The following is a 14,319-nucleotide window of genomic DNA, read 5'->3' as shown; positions in this document are numbered from 1 at the left end:
TGGAATGCCATGTAAACGAACCACATGCTGGAAGAACAATGGCACCAAATCAGAGGAGGAAGGCAATTTAGACAAGGGTACCAGATGGACCATCTTAGAAAAGCGATCACAGACCACCCAAATGACTGACATCTTTTGAGAAACGGGAAGATCGGAAATAAAATCCATAGAGATATGTGTCCAAGGCCTCTTCGGGACCGGCAAGGGCAAAAGCAACCCACTGGCACGAGAACAGCAGGGCTTAGCCCGAGCACAAATCCCACAGGACTGCACAAAAAGACGCACATCCCGCGACAGAGACGGCCACCAAAAGGATCTAGCCACCAACTCTCTGGTACCAAAGATTCCAGGATGACCAGCCAACACCGAACAATGAACCTCAGAGATAACTTTATTGGTCCACCTATCAGGGACAAACAGTCTCTCCGCTGGACAACGATCAGGTTTATTAGCCTGAAATTTTTGCAGCACCCGCCGCAAATCAGGGGAGATGGCAGACAATTACTCCTTCCTTGACGATACCCGCCGGCTCAGACAAACCCGGAGAGTCGGGCACAAAACTCCTAGACAGAGCATCCGCCTTCACATTTTTAGAGCCCGGAAGGTACGAAATTACAAAGTCAAAACGGGCAAAAAACAGCGACCAATGAGCCTGTCTAGGATTCAATCGCTTAGCAGACTCAAGATAAGTCAAGTTCTTATGATCAGTCAATACCACCACGCGATGCTTAGCTCCTTCAAGCCAATACAAAACAAATAAGAAAAGCATTTGGATGGCACTCAAGAGTATAACGCTGCACAGCCTATGGACTACGCAACTTCTGACAACTAGGCGTCACGCAAGCTATGGGTATATAGGTGCACTGCATAAAAATCAATGAGATATATATAGTCCTGGAATGCAGAAAAATATGCGGCACTCACCCAGTAGAAGCTGTATTTACGTGCTCTTTATTGGAACAAAGAATGTGAATACATCCATTCAAGACATCAGGTGGAGCGGAGGGTGCAGTGATGGAGGCTGGACTATATATATCCTTCAAGCCAATGACGCCACTCCTCGAATGCCCACTTCATGGCCAGCAACTCTCGGTTGCCCACATCATAATTTCGCTCAGCAGGCGAAAACTTCCTGGAAAAAAAAGCGCATGGTTTCATCACTGAGCAATCAGAACCTCTCTGCGACAAAACAGCCCCTGCTCCAATCTCAGAAGCATCAACCTCGACCTGGAACGGAAGAGAAACATCTGGTTGACACAACACAGGGGCAGAAGAAAAACGACGCTTCAAGTCTTGAAAAGCTTCCACAGCAGCAGAAGACCAATTGACCAAATCAGCACCCTTCTTGGTCAAATCGGTCAATGGTTTGGCAATACTAGAAAAATTGCAGATGAAGCGACGATAAAAATTAGCAAAGCCCAGGAACTTTTGCAGACTTTTCAGAGATATCGGCTGAGTCCAATCATGGATGGCTTGGACCTTAACAGGATCCATGTCCATAGTAGAAGGGGAAAAGATGAACCCCAAAAATGAAACCTTCTGCACACCAAAGAGACACTTTGATCCCTTCACAAACAAAGAATTAGCACGCAGGACCTGAAAAACTGTTCTGACCTGCTTCACATGAGACTCCCAATCATCCGAGAAGATCAAAATGTCATCCAAGTACACAATCAGGAATTTATCCAGGTACTCTCTGAAGATGTCATGCATAAAGGACTGAAACACTGATGGAGCATTGGCAAGTCCGAATGGCATCACTAGATACTCAAAATGACCCTCGGGCGTATTAAATGCAGTTTTCCATTCATCTCCTCGCCTGATTCGCACCAGATTATACGCACCACGAAGATCTATCTTGGTGAACCAACTAGCCCCCTTAATCCGAGCAAACAAATCAGATAACAATGGCAAGGGGTACTGAAATTTAACCGTGATCTTATTTAGAAGGCGGTAATCTATACAAGATCTCAGCGAACCATCCTTCTTGGCTACAAAAAAGAACCCTGCTCCTAATGGTGACGATGACGGGCGAATATGCCCCTTCTCCAGGGATTCCTTCACATAACTCTGCATAGCGGCGTGCTCAGGCACGGATAAATTAAACAGTCGACCTTTTGGGAATTTACTACCAGGAATCAAATTGATAGCACAATCTCAATCCCTATGCGGAGGTAGGGCATCGGACTTGGGCTCATCAAATACATCCCGGTAATCAGACAAGAACTCTGGAACCTCAGAAGGGGTGGATGACGAAATTGACAGAAATGGAACATCACCATGTACCCCCTGACAACCCCAGCTGGACACCGACATGGATTTCCAATCTAATACTGGATTATGGGCTTGTAGCCATGGCAACCCCAACACGACCACATCATGCAGATTATGCAACACCAGAAAGCGAATAACCTCCTGATGTGCAGGAGCCATGCACATGGTCAGCTGGGTCCAGTATTGAGGCTTATTCTTGGCCAAAGGCGTGGCATCAATTCCTCTCAATGGAATAGGACACTGCAAGGGCTCTAAGAGAAACCCACAACGCTTAGCATACTCCAAGTCCATCAAATTCAGGGCAGCGCCTGAATCCACAAATGCCATGACAGAATACGATGACAAAGAGCAGATCAAGGTAACGGACAGAAGAAATTTTGACTGTACCGTACCAATGGTGGCAGACCTAGCGAACCGCTTAGTGCGCTTAGGACAATCAGAGATAGCATGAGTGGAATCACCACAGTAGAAACACAGCCCATTCAGACGTCTGTGTTCTTGCCGTTTAACTCTGGTCAAAGTCCTATCGCACTGCATAGGCTCAGGTTTAAGCTCAGGTAATACCGCCAAATGGTGCACAGATTTACGCTCACGCAAGCGTCGACCGATCTGAATGGCCAAAGACATAGACTCATTCAAACCAGCAGGCATAGGAAATCCCACCATGACATCCTTAAGGGCTTCAGAGAGACCCTTTCTGAACATAGCTGCCAGCGCAGATTCATTCCATTGAGTGAGCACGGACCACTTTCTAAATTTCTGACAATATACCTCTATCTCATCCTGACCCTGACAAAGAGCCAGCAAATTTTTCTCTGCCTGATCCACTGAATTAGGTTCATCGTACAGCAATCCGAGCGCCAGGAAAAACGCATCGATATTACTCAATGCAGGATCTCCTGGCGCAAGAGAAAATGCCCAGTCCTGAGGGTCGCCGCGCAAAAAAGAAATAAAAATCAAAACCTGTTGAACTGGATCACCAGAGGAGCGAGGTTTCAAGGCCAGAAATAATTTACAATTATTTTTGAAACTCAGAAACTTAGTTCTATCTCCAAAAAACAAATCAGGAATAGGAATTCTTGGTTCCAACATAGCTATCTGATCAATAGTGTCTTGAATCTTTTGTACTCTTGCCGAGAGCTGATCCACAAATGAAGACAGACTTCTAATGTCCATCGCTACACCTGTGTACTGAACCACCCAAATGTCTAGGGGAAAAAAAAGGCAAAACACAGTGCAAAGAAAAAAAATGGTCTCAGAACTTCTTTTTTTCCCTCTATTGAGAATCATTAGTACTTTGGGCTTCCTGTACTGTTATGAAAGGCAATTCAGTACTACAATGGACATAGCGGTCAGAGCACATACAGTGATCTGACAATAACCCAAAATCATAGAACGAGCTCTGAGACGTGGGAACTCTGCAGACCGCAATCCCTAATCCTCTCCAAACAACACTAGAGGCAGCCATGGATTGCGCCTAACTCTACCTATGCAACTCGGCACAGCCTGAAAAACTAACTAGCCTGAAGATAGAAAATAAGCCTACCTTGCCTCAGAGAAATACCCCAAAGGAAAAGGCAGCCCCCCACATATAATGACTGTGAGTTAAGATGAAAAGACAAACGTAGAGATGAAATAGATTCAGCAAAGTGAGGCCCGACTTTCTTAACAGATCGAGGATAGAAAAGGTAACTTTGCGGTCTACACAAAACCCTAAAGAAAACCACGCAAAGGGGGCAAAAAGACCCTCCGTACCGAACTAACGGCACGGAGGTACACCCTTTGCGTCCCAGAGCTTCCAGCAACAAATTAGACAAGCTGGACAGAAAAAATAGCAAACAAATAGCAAAGAAGAACTTAGCTATGCAGAGCAGCAGGCCACAGGAATGATCCAGGGAAAAGCAAGTCCAACACTGGAACATTGACAGGAAGCCAGGATCAAAGCATTAGGTGGAGTTAAGTAGAGAAGCACCTAACGACCTCACCAGATCACCTGAGGGAGGAAACTCAGAAGCTGCAGTACCACTTCCCTCCACCAACAGAAGCTCACAGAGAGAATCAGCTGAAGTACCACTTGTGACCACAGGAGGGAGCTCTGCCACAGAATTCACAACACATTTCCTTGCCTTGAGGCATTTCCACTGAAGTTGGATCAGCCTGTAACTTCATTTTCCACTTTGATTTTGAGCATCATTCCAACTCCAGACCTCCGTGGGATATTAGTTGTGATTTAGGTTGATTTTTAGATTTTATTATTCTCAACACATTCCACTATGTAATGAATAAAGATTTACAACTGGAATATTTCATTCAGTGATATCTAGGATGTGGTGATGGGAGAGTGGCAAAGCAGCAGGTGTGGAGTCACTGGAAGCTCTAATCACGAACCTGCACGCAGGCGGCCCAGGCCATATGGTCGCTCTCCACTGGACCGAAGCAGCAGTGGAGTTCGGCAGCCTCCTGGATGTCTGAGCAGTCCTGTTCAGAATCACTCTGCTCACCTCAATCAAGGACGGGGCTAGAAAAGGTGCCTCAAACATAGTCTGCTTCATTTCACCTTACCAACCTACCGCAGCTGGCGGGTTTCCCATACAGCGGTCGACACACAATAAAGAAAAAGAAAATGATGGAACTCAACCTTGGCACATGGAATGTGAGAACTCTGCTGGATAATACCAAGGCAGACAGACCAGAGAGAAGAACGGCATTGGTTGCTCAGGAGCTAGCTCGTTACAAGGTTGATATAGCAGCTCTCAGCGAAACACGCCTGGCAGACAAGGGTCAATTGACAGAGCATAGTAGTAGATATACATTCTTCAGGAGTGGTCGAGGCAGCACTGAAAAACGAGAAGCAGGCGTGGGATTTGCTATCAAAACTCATCTTGCTCGTAAACTTACCTGGCTTCCGGAGGGCATCAACAACCATCTGATGACATTTCAGCTCGCACTTACAAACAAGAAACACGCGACTCTGATCAGTGCCTATGCTCCCACGATGACTAATCCGGATGATATTAAAGTTAAGTTCTACGATGAACTTGACACACTTATTTCAGCAATCCCACAGGCAGACAAGCTCATTATACTTGGAGACTTTAATGCCAGAGTGGGAACAGACCATCAAAACTGGGAAGGGGTAATTGGGAGACACGGCACTGGCAAGTGTAACAGTAATGGCCTGCTACTCCTCAAGATGTGTGCCACACATGACCTTGTCATCAACAACACTTTATTCCGCTTACCCACACGCAAGAAGACATCATGGATGCACCCACGCTCAAGGAATTGGCATCTCATTGATTACATCATTGCCAGGAAAAGGGATGAGATGGACTTTAGAGTGACGAGGGCCATGTGCGATGCAGACTGCTGGACTGACCATCGCCTCATTGTGTCTAAGTGCAGGCTCCGCATCCTGCCTGCGAGGAGACCCCAAGGACAGAAAACGACAAAGAGGCTGAATATCTTTTAGCTGCAAAATAAAACAAGTGCAAGGGAATTTGCCAATGACCTTCATGGCAGACTGTTAAATATACTACAGATAGAGGAGATTGACGTTGAGGAACAGCGGACAATTCTGAGAGATGCTGTTTATAATACTGCTCTGGAGCATCTCGGATAAGCAGCCAGAAATATTCAAGACTGGTTCGATGAAAACGGAAAGGAAATAAAGACACTCCTAGAAGAGAAACATCATCGGTATAAGGTGTATCAAAATGACCCCACGTCGTTTGCTAAGAAATGTGCCTTTACCAACATAAAAAAAGGTACAAATCAAGCTATGCGAGATGCAGGATATCTGGTTTAGCAAGAAGGCCGACGAAACTCAGGGCTATGCATATACCCATGACCAGAAACGCTTCTACGATGCGCTCAAAGCTGTATATGGACCCCAGTCATCAAGCTCTTCATCTCTGCTTAACGCAGATGGAACTAAGCTGCTGACAAAAAAGAAACAAATTCTGGAACGGTGGGCTGAGCACTTTAATAAAATATTCTTAATCGCCCTGCCAACATCAATGATGAGGCTATTGCTCGCCTGCCCCAGGTAGAAATCAACAAGGAGCTTGATGTTCTTCCAAGTGGAGATGAAGTCAGGAATGCAGTAAAACAACTTTCTTGTGGAAAAGCACCCGGAAATGATGCGGTATATAAAGCTGGCGGCCCTGTTCTGATGCAAATGGTGACCAAACTATTTCAATATATGTGGACAAAGGAACAGGTTCCACAACAGATGAAAGATGCTAGCATAATTCACATATACAAGAGGAAAGGTAATCGCCAATTTTGTGACAACCATCGAGGCATCTCCCTTCTGTCCACTGAGGGCAAGATATTGGCTCGTCTCTTGCTCAACCGCCTTTTACATCACCTTGAGCAAGGACTATTACCCGAAAGCCAGTGTGGTTTCCGTGCTAAATGTGGAATGGTAGATATGGTCTTTTCAGCATGTGAACTTCAGGAAAAGTGCCAGGAGCAACACCGTGACCTTTATGTAACTTTTGTTGATTTGACCAAGGCTTTTGACACAGTCAGTAGAGACAGCCTGTGGAAGATCATGGCAAAATTCGGCTGCCCGATCAAGTTCATCTCAGTCATCTGGCAGTTCCATGATGGCATGATGGTGAAGGTTCTGAATGATGGAGACGTATCTGAGGCTTTCCCAGTAACAAATGGCGTAAAACAAGGCTGTGTGTTTGCTCCAACCCTGTTCAGTATGCTGTTCTCTGCAATTTTAAGTGATGCCTTTAACAACTGTGAAGATGGAATCCAGGTTAGGTACAGGACTGATGGCAAGCTATTCAACCCAAAACGCCTGAAGGCGGTTACGAAAGTGCATGAGACTGTTATCCGTGAATTATTATTTGCTGATGACTGTGCACTTAATGCTAGCATGGACCAGCAGATGCAGCATGAAATGGACTGTTTGTCACAAGCTTGCGACAGTTTTGGTCTTGAGATCAACATTAGAAAAACCGAAGTCATGTATCAACCGGTTCCAGGAAAACTGTACAAGGAGCCACATATCACGGTGAAGGAGCAAAACCTCAAAGCAGTCGATAACTTCACCTACTTAGGCAGCACACTTTCCCGTGAAGTAACCATAAATGCTGAGGTTAATAACAGAATCGCCAAAGCCAGTGCCGCCTTCGGGAGACTGCGTAAGAACGTCTGGGAATGAAGGGGACTCAGCCTTACCACCAAGCTGAAGGTCTACTGCGCGGTGGTCCTCACCACACTTTTTTATGCTAGCGAGACCTGGACAGTGTACAGCCGGAATGCTAAACAGCATAATCATTTCCATATGAGTTGCCTCCGCAGACTCCTCCACATCAGGTGGCAAGACAATGTCCCGGACACAGCAATTCTGGAACAAACTGGGCTCTGCAGCATTTACATTCTCCTGCTGAAAGTCCAAGCCAGGTTGGCTGGACATGTGGTCAGAATGCCTGACAGCCGACTACCGAAACAACTGCTGTACGGAAAACTGTGCCAAGGAAAGCGAGCAGTTGGGGGGCAGAAGAAGCGCTATAAAGACTGCCTTAAGGTGTCTCTCAAAAACCTGGAAGTCAACACCAATGAATGGGAAGAGCTTGCCCTGGATCGTCCAGGTTGGCAGGGCAAGATCACCTCAGGAGCACGTGCCGCTGAAGATAGGAAAATCTTTGACGCAAAAAGAAAGCACGCTGTACGCAAGGCACAAGTAGAATCTGGTGTACTGACCACATCTGCTTCCTTATTGTCACGCCCTGTCTGGTAGGCATGAGCTCGGGGGTTTGTGGCCCCACTGTGCCACAAACCAGACTACCCTGGAAGGGGCGTGACTATGACAGCTGCCTGGGTTTTCACTGGAGCCTCTGATGGTGAGGTCAGGCTTGTGCAGCAGGCAGCTGCCAGGTGCTACTCCAGGGTGGTGTCTGGCTGTGGCTGCTGATCCCACTTGGGACACAGGAACACCAGGATTGGTGCGGGCATCAGGCAGGACTGGCAGAAGAGCACGGCTGGAACTCAGATGAGTAGGCTGGCACGGCAGAGAACACAGGGCTGGCAGAGACACGGCAGAGAACACAGGGCTGGCAGAGACACGGCAGGAAACACAGGACTGGCAAGGACGGCAGGAAACACAGGACTGGCTAGGATGGCAGGAAACAGGACTGGCTAGGATGGCAGGAAATACAGGACTGGCTAGGATGGCAGGAAACACAGGACTGGCTAGGACGGCAGGAAACACAGGATTGGTTGATGTGGTATATGAAGGAACAGGTAGGGGCCTGTTCACACTGGAGGTGCAGGTACAGATATGTAGTTTGGAGGAACAGGTAGGGACCTGTTCACACTGGAGGTGCAGGAATGGATATGAAATATGAAGGAACAGGTAGGGACCTGTTCACACAGGAGGTGCAGGAAAGGAAACAAGCAGAAAGGAATGAGGTATGAAGAAACAGGTTGGGACCTGTTCACACAGGAAGAGAAGTGCAAGACTGCAGATAGGAGCGGAAGAGCAGCAAGAGATAGCGTAGCAACAAAAGCAAAGCAGAACGGAGTCACAAGGAATGTGGAGAGGAGCTGCAGCAAGAGATACTGCTGAAGCTAAGCAGAGTGGAACCGCAAGGATTGCGGAGAGAAGCTGCAGCATAAGATTACTGCAGCAACGGGAGCGGAGCAGAGTAGAATGGAGCAGAACCGCAGGAGTGCGGAGTAGGGATCAAGCCACAAAGCTACAGAGCAGGCAGAGCCGCAAGAGTGCGGAGCAGAAGCAGACTGAGAACACAAGGAAAGACACAGCAGGGAAGGAAGCCACAGACAAGGAGACCGAGATAAGACAAAGTACAGACAAGGCAATGGAACAAGACACAAGGACAAAGACACAGGGACCAGGATATTCTGCCTCCTGGAGGGCGGACAAAGATCAAGGCAATAGCACAGAGAAAAGCCTCCAGAGAGGGAGTAATACAGAGCAAGGCCTGGAAAACTCAGAAGCTAAACACTAACTGAGCAAACACATTGCACAGGCCCAGACCACAGGATGGAGCTGCACTATATACTGGAGGCCTCTTGGTAATTGGTCAGGAACAGATTAGACAGATGCACCTGATTCCTATAAGAACCAGAGAGTTCAGGCGCTGCCCCCTTATACACACAGCCATGAAGCAAGCAGAGAGCAGAGACACAGAACAAGGAGCTGGCATGAAACAGAAACCACATCATGGCCTGGAGCAGTGGGTAAGATTGTGCGAGAAATGAGAGGCCATGCCGTGATGCCAGCAGAGTTGTTACACTTATGTCAAGTATGTGGGCGAACCTTCAGGGCCCGGATTGGACTCATCAGCCACCTCCGGACCTATAACTACTAATTCTCTTCTAACCCTGAAGTCATGTCATCTTCGAAAACGAAGGATGAACATCACAGGATGTGGGATTTTAGTGTTCCCTTTATTTTTTGAGCAGTGCATATATACGGTATAAACATTTTCTTGAAGTTTTGTAAGAGCCCTATATCTAAATGATACCAAGGTGAAGAAGAGTCATTTTTATTTTGGAACACTACCTGACAAATAACTTGCAGGGACAATCCAAGTACTGTATTGGGTCTCTTCTAGAAGAGCACTGCTACTTGTAGATTTACTGACTGCAAATCTCTGTGAATTTTACACTTCCAATATACATACATGTAACTGGTAAAATTTTAAAAAATGTAACAATGTTGAAAACAGTTAAACTATCTGATATAAAAAAATGAGCAAATCTCTTGAAATTTGCCAGATTTGTCTAATTTTTCCAGGAAATTTGGTTTGCTTCAATTCAAAATTACACCAAAGCTTCCAAGTGAAAAAATGATTTGACACTATCCTCTTTTCCTTCCCACAATTATCTTTTTCACTGCTGTGCTGTTTCACATACTATTTGTATGGTTTCTTTGCATATCTGTATTTCTATGCTATGAGCTGTGTTTTCTTCTCACTATCAAGATTCATCACCAAATGGCTGCTGCATTTCCTCCTTCAGCTTTTATATAGGCTATGATAGTCTCTCCTGATTGGCTGTGGAAACACATGTAATGTGATACAGGGGCGGACATAGACAGAAGAGGATCCAGTGTACGAGAACTGTAGTTGGGTCCTTTGCAGTCCAATAACTCATCATAATGCACAATTATTGTAATTATTATTATTATTATTATTTATTGTTATAGCGCCATTTATTCCATGGCGCTTTACATGTGAGGAGGGGTATACATAATAAAAACAAGTAAAATAATCTTAAACAATACAAGTCATAACTGGTACAGGAGGAGTGAGGACCTGCTTTGGAGGTGGTAGCAGGTTCACTTACCTTTTGGGCTCAGATTGCAAAAATGGTATGTCTTCCCTGATGTGATAGTCACAATCATTGTGGGGAAGCCTGCCTGACATCATGTGATCCTTCTCTTGTTGACATCAGTGGTTGCATTTTAGGCAATTCATGTGAAGCGAATCTCAAATTGCTTGAGGTTGCCCATTTCGCTGAATTCCTAAAATTCCTAAGATTTTACTAAATTGTGATGTTCATTCATGAAACAAAACGTACAACTAATTGGAATAGAGTTAAAATGATCATCCTTTATTATTTTCTTTCTGTAGATGATTACTTGCGTGGCTCAGTCGATATGTATTGTCCCCTGTTTGGGCTTATCTTTGACCAGATTTGTACGGAATATAAATGTTCGTGTGGATTTCTTCCTTATTATTGCTCATGAACGTGCTTATGTTAACTGGCTTCTTATGAAATGAACCATAGTGAGTACATACAGTATATCATTGTTTGTGCAGCTTTTATAGAGCCTCTCGGTCAGAAAATACATTTTTTTCAGTGAAACCTATAACCTTGACATAATGGCAGATTCCTCACATTTCATGTAATTTGTGGGATCAGAACAGTGTAGTAATATAAGAAAACATTTAAATCTCCCCTAGCTATAAATTTTCCCTTTTTGGATGACATTTTTTTGTGCAGCTAAAATCCCACAGGATGCCTACCACAGCTTTACAACAGTCTTCACAAGGTTCAGATAGTGAAATCATGTATTAACTAAACATTTCATTGTCAATTTGGCAGATACCGAGTCTGTTGATTCATTTTTAGAAACTTGGATTTACCTGTACACACAAAATGTATTATGCATAAGGATAGAAATATTTAATACCTTGGTTACACAGCAAAGCAATGACATTTAACACCAAACCCATAACATATACCTCTATAAATATAATCTGTCTATCTATATATCTATCATCTATATCTATCTATCTATAATAATAATAATAATAATCTTTATTTTTATATAGCGCTAACATATTCCGCAGCGCTTTACAGTTTTTTTGCACACATTATCATCACTGTCCCCGATTGGGCTCACAATCTAGAATTCCTATCAGTATGTCTTTGGAATGTGGGAGGAAACCGGAGTGCCCGGAGGAAACCCACGCAAACACGGAGAGAACATACAAACTCTTTGCAGATGTTGTCCTGGGTGGGATTAGAACCCAGGACTCCAGCGCTGCAAGGCTGTAGTGCTAACCACTGCGCCACCGTGCTGCCCATATGAATCAATCTATCTATTTCATATGTACCTAGCTATCTACTTATCTATCTATTATCTATCTCATATCTACCATTAAATCTGCTATATGTGTTTTTGTATCTACATAGTTATATATCTATCTAATAATCTAATATCTATCTTTAAATCTAATTTATATACTTATTATCTATCTACTTATAATAATCTCATATATACTTTATCTTCAATCTAAGTTTTATGTGTATAGCTATCAATCTGATTATCCTTATCATCTATCTATCTATCTATCTATCTATCTATCTATCTATCTATCTATCTATCTATCTATCTATCTATCTATCTATCAATCTGATTATCCTTATAATCTATCTATTATCTATCTATCTATCTATCAAACTGATTATCCTTATCATCTATCTATTATCTATCTATCTATCTATCTATCTATCTATCTATCTATCTATCTATCTATCAAACTGATTATCCTTATAATCTATCTATTATCTATCTATCTATCTATCAAACTGATTATCCTTATCATCTATCTATTATCTATCTATCTATCTATCTATCTATCTATCTATCAAACTGATTATCCTTATAATCTATCTATCTATCTATCTATCTATCTATCTATCTATCTATCTATCTATCTATCTATCTATCTATCTATCTATCAATCTGATTATCCTTATAATCTATCTATTATCTATCTATTTATCTATCAATCTGATTATCCTTATCATCTATCTATTATCTATCTATCTATCTATCTGATTATCCTTATTATCTATCTATTATCTATCTATCTATCTATCTATCTATCTATCTATCAATCTGATTATCCTTATCATCTATCTATTATCTATCTATCTATCTATCTATCTATCTATCAATCTGATTATGCTTATCATCTATCTATTATCTATCTATCTATCTATCTATCTATCTATCTATCTATCTATCTATCTATCTATCTATCTATCAATCTGATTATCCTTATCATCTATCTATTATCTATCTATCTATCTATCTATCTATCTATCTATCTATCTATCTATCAATCTGATTATCCTTATCATCTATCTATTATCTATCTATCTATCTATCTGATTATCCTTATCATCTATCTATTATCTATCTATCTATTATCTATCTATCTATCTATCTATCTGATTATCCTTATCATCTATCTATTATCTATCTATCTATCTATCTATCTATCTATCTATCTATCTATCTATCTATCTATCTATCTATCTATCTCTCTATTTACTGTATCTCTGTTTCATCTATTTATCTATCCATGTGTATCTAATAATCTATTTCTCTAGATAGAATGTCACTCTCCTGCATGGGCTGACAGTAGTAATAGTGACTGATGCTGCATCAAATAGTTGTGATGTATGTCAGAAATGTTCTTCAGTGCCTCCAATCTGACAATTTAGCTGTACAAATAAATGTTTATTTCTGAGAAAACAAGCAAAAAAGGAGCAGTTTAGCAGGAAACGATTGAGCGATATCACCTGGCATTAAAGTAAATGGATATACTCTGTATGAAAACATGACAGTTTATGGAAAATGAAATTTATAGTCAAATTGTTAGAACTTCTAGCATTTCAGATGTTGCCTATTAAGCGAAGTGTAAAGTCCAATGTTTACTACTACAACATATGGGAAAATGTTCTGCTCACACAATCAGACTATTTTCTCCATAACTCCTACATTAGTATACTGCTTCCATGAAACTTTTAAATCGTCGTGCTAAATACAACGTTCCAGCGCAATCATTTATTTGTTTTATCGTATCCAAATTAACTGTATGAACACAAGATTTTTTTTTTTTTTCAAAAGATTCAGTGGAAAACTTTTATTTTACTTATTTATCAATAACCTAAATATAAAAAAGACAACTGCTAATAATGATTATTTATATTAAAGTTACAATGCACTTATGTAGTCATTTTAATAGGGTTGTTATTTTTAGAAAAAATGTGGTAATTATAGAAATAATATTTAATATCAAACATAGATAAAATATAGCACAAATGCACTTATTTTAGAAACTCGCTATTTGTATCATTAGAATTAAAACTTGAGTAATATCAAAATTGATGACACATTATATTGGTTTAATTAAAAAAAATGTAAATTCAGCAATAAAAAAATGAAAAATAATTTTCACAACAACCATGAAGTCCTTGATTTTTTTTTTTTAAAGCGTTTGGAAATGATTAATATAAATCCCTTCTAGAAATCTTTACATTATAAAGAGACGACGGTATGCACAATTTCAGAAAAAAAAAAATCATCTACATTGCACAGCTATTCTTTGAAGAATCATTACTGTCAGAGTGCCGAATGTACTCACCGGGAGGTTTTAGAGACTTGTATTTACATAGGAGGAAATATCTGGATGCTTTTCTGTCCTTGTGCTCTTTGAAAAGAGAAATAAATCTGCAGGAAGCTCAATGTATTGAAAG

The sequence above is a fragment of the Ranitomeya imitator genome, chromosome 2 (assembly GCF_032444005.1).
Source record: "Ranitomeya imitator isolate aRanImi1 chromosome 2, aRanImi1.pri, whole genome shotgun sequence".
NCBI classification, from domain to species: domain Eukaryota; kingdom Metazoa; phylum Chordata; class Amphibia; order Anura; family Dendrobatidae; genus Ranitomeya; species Ranitomeya imitator.
Note: the sequence above shows the minus strand (reverse complement) of the source record.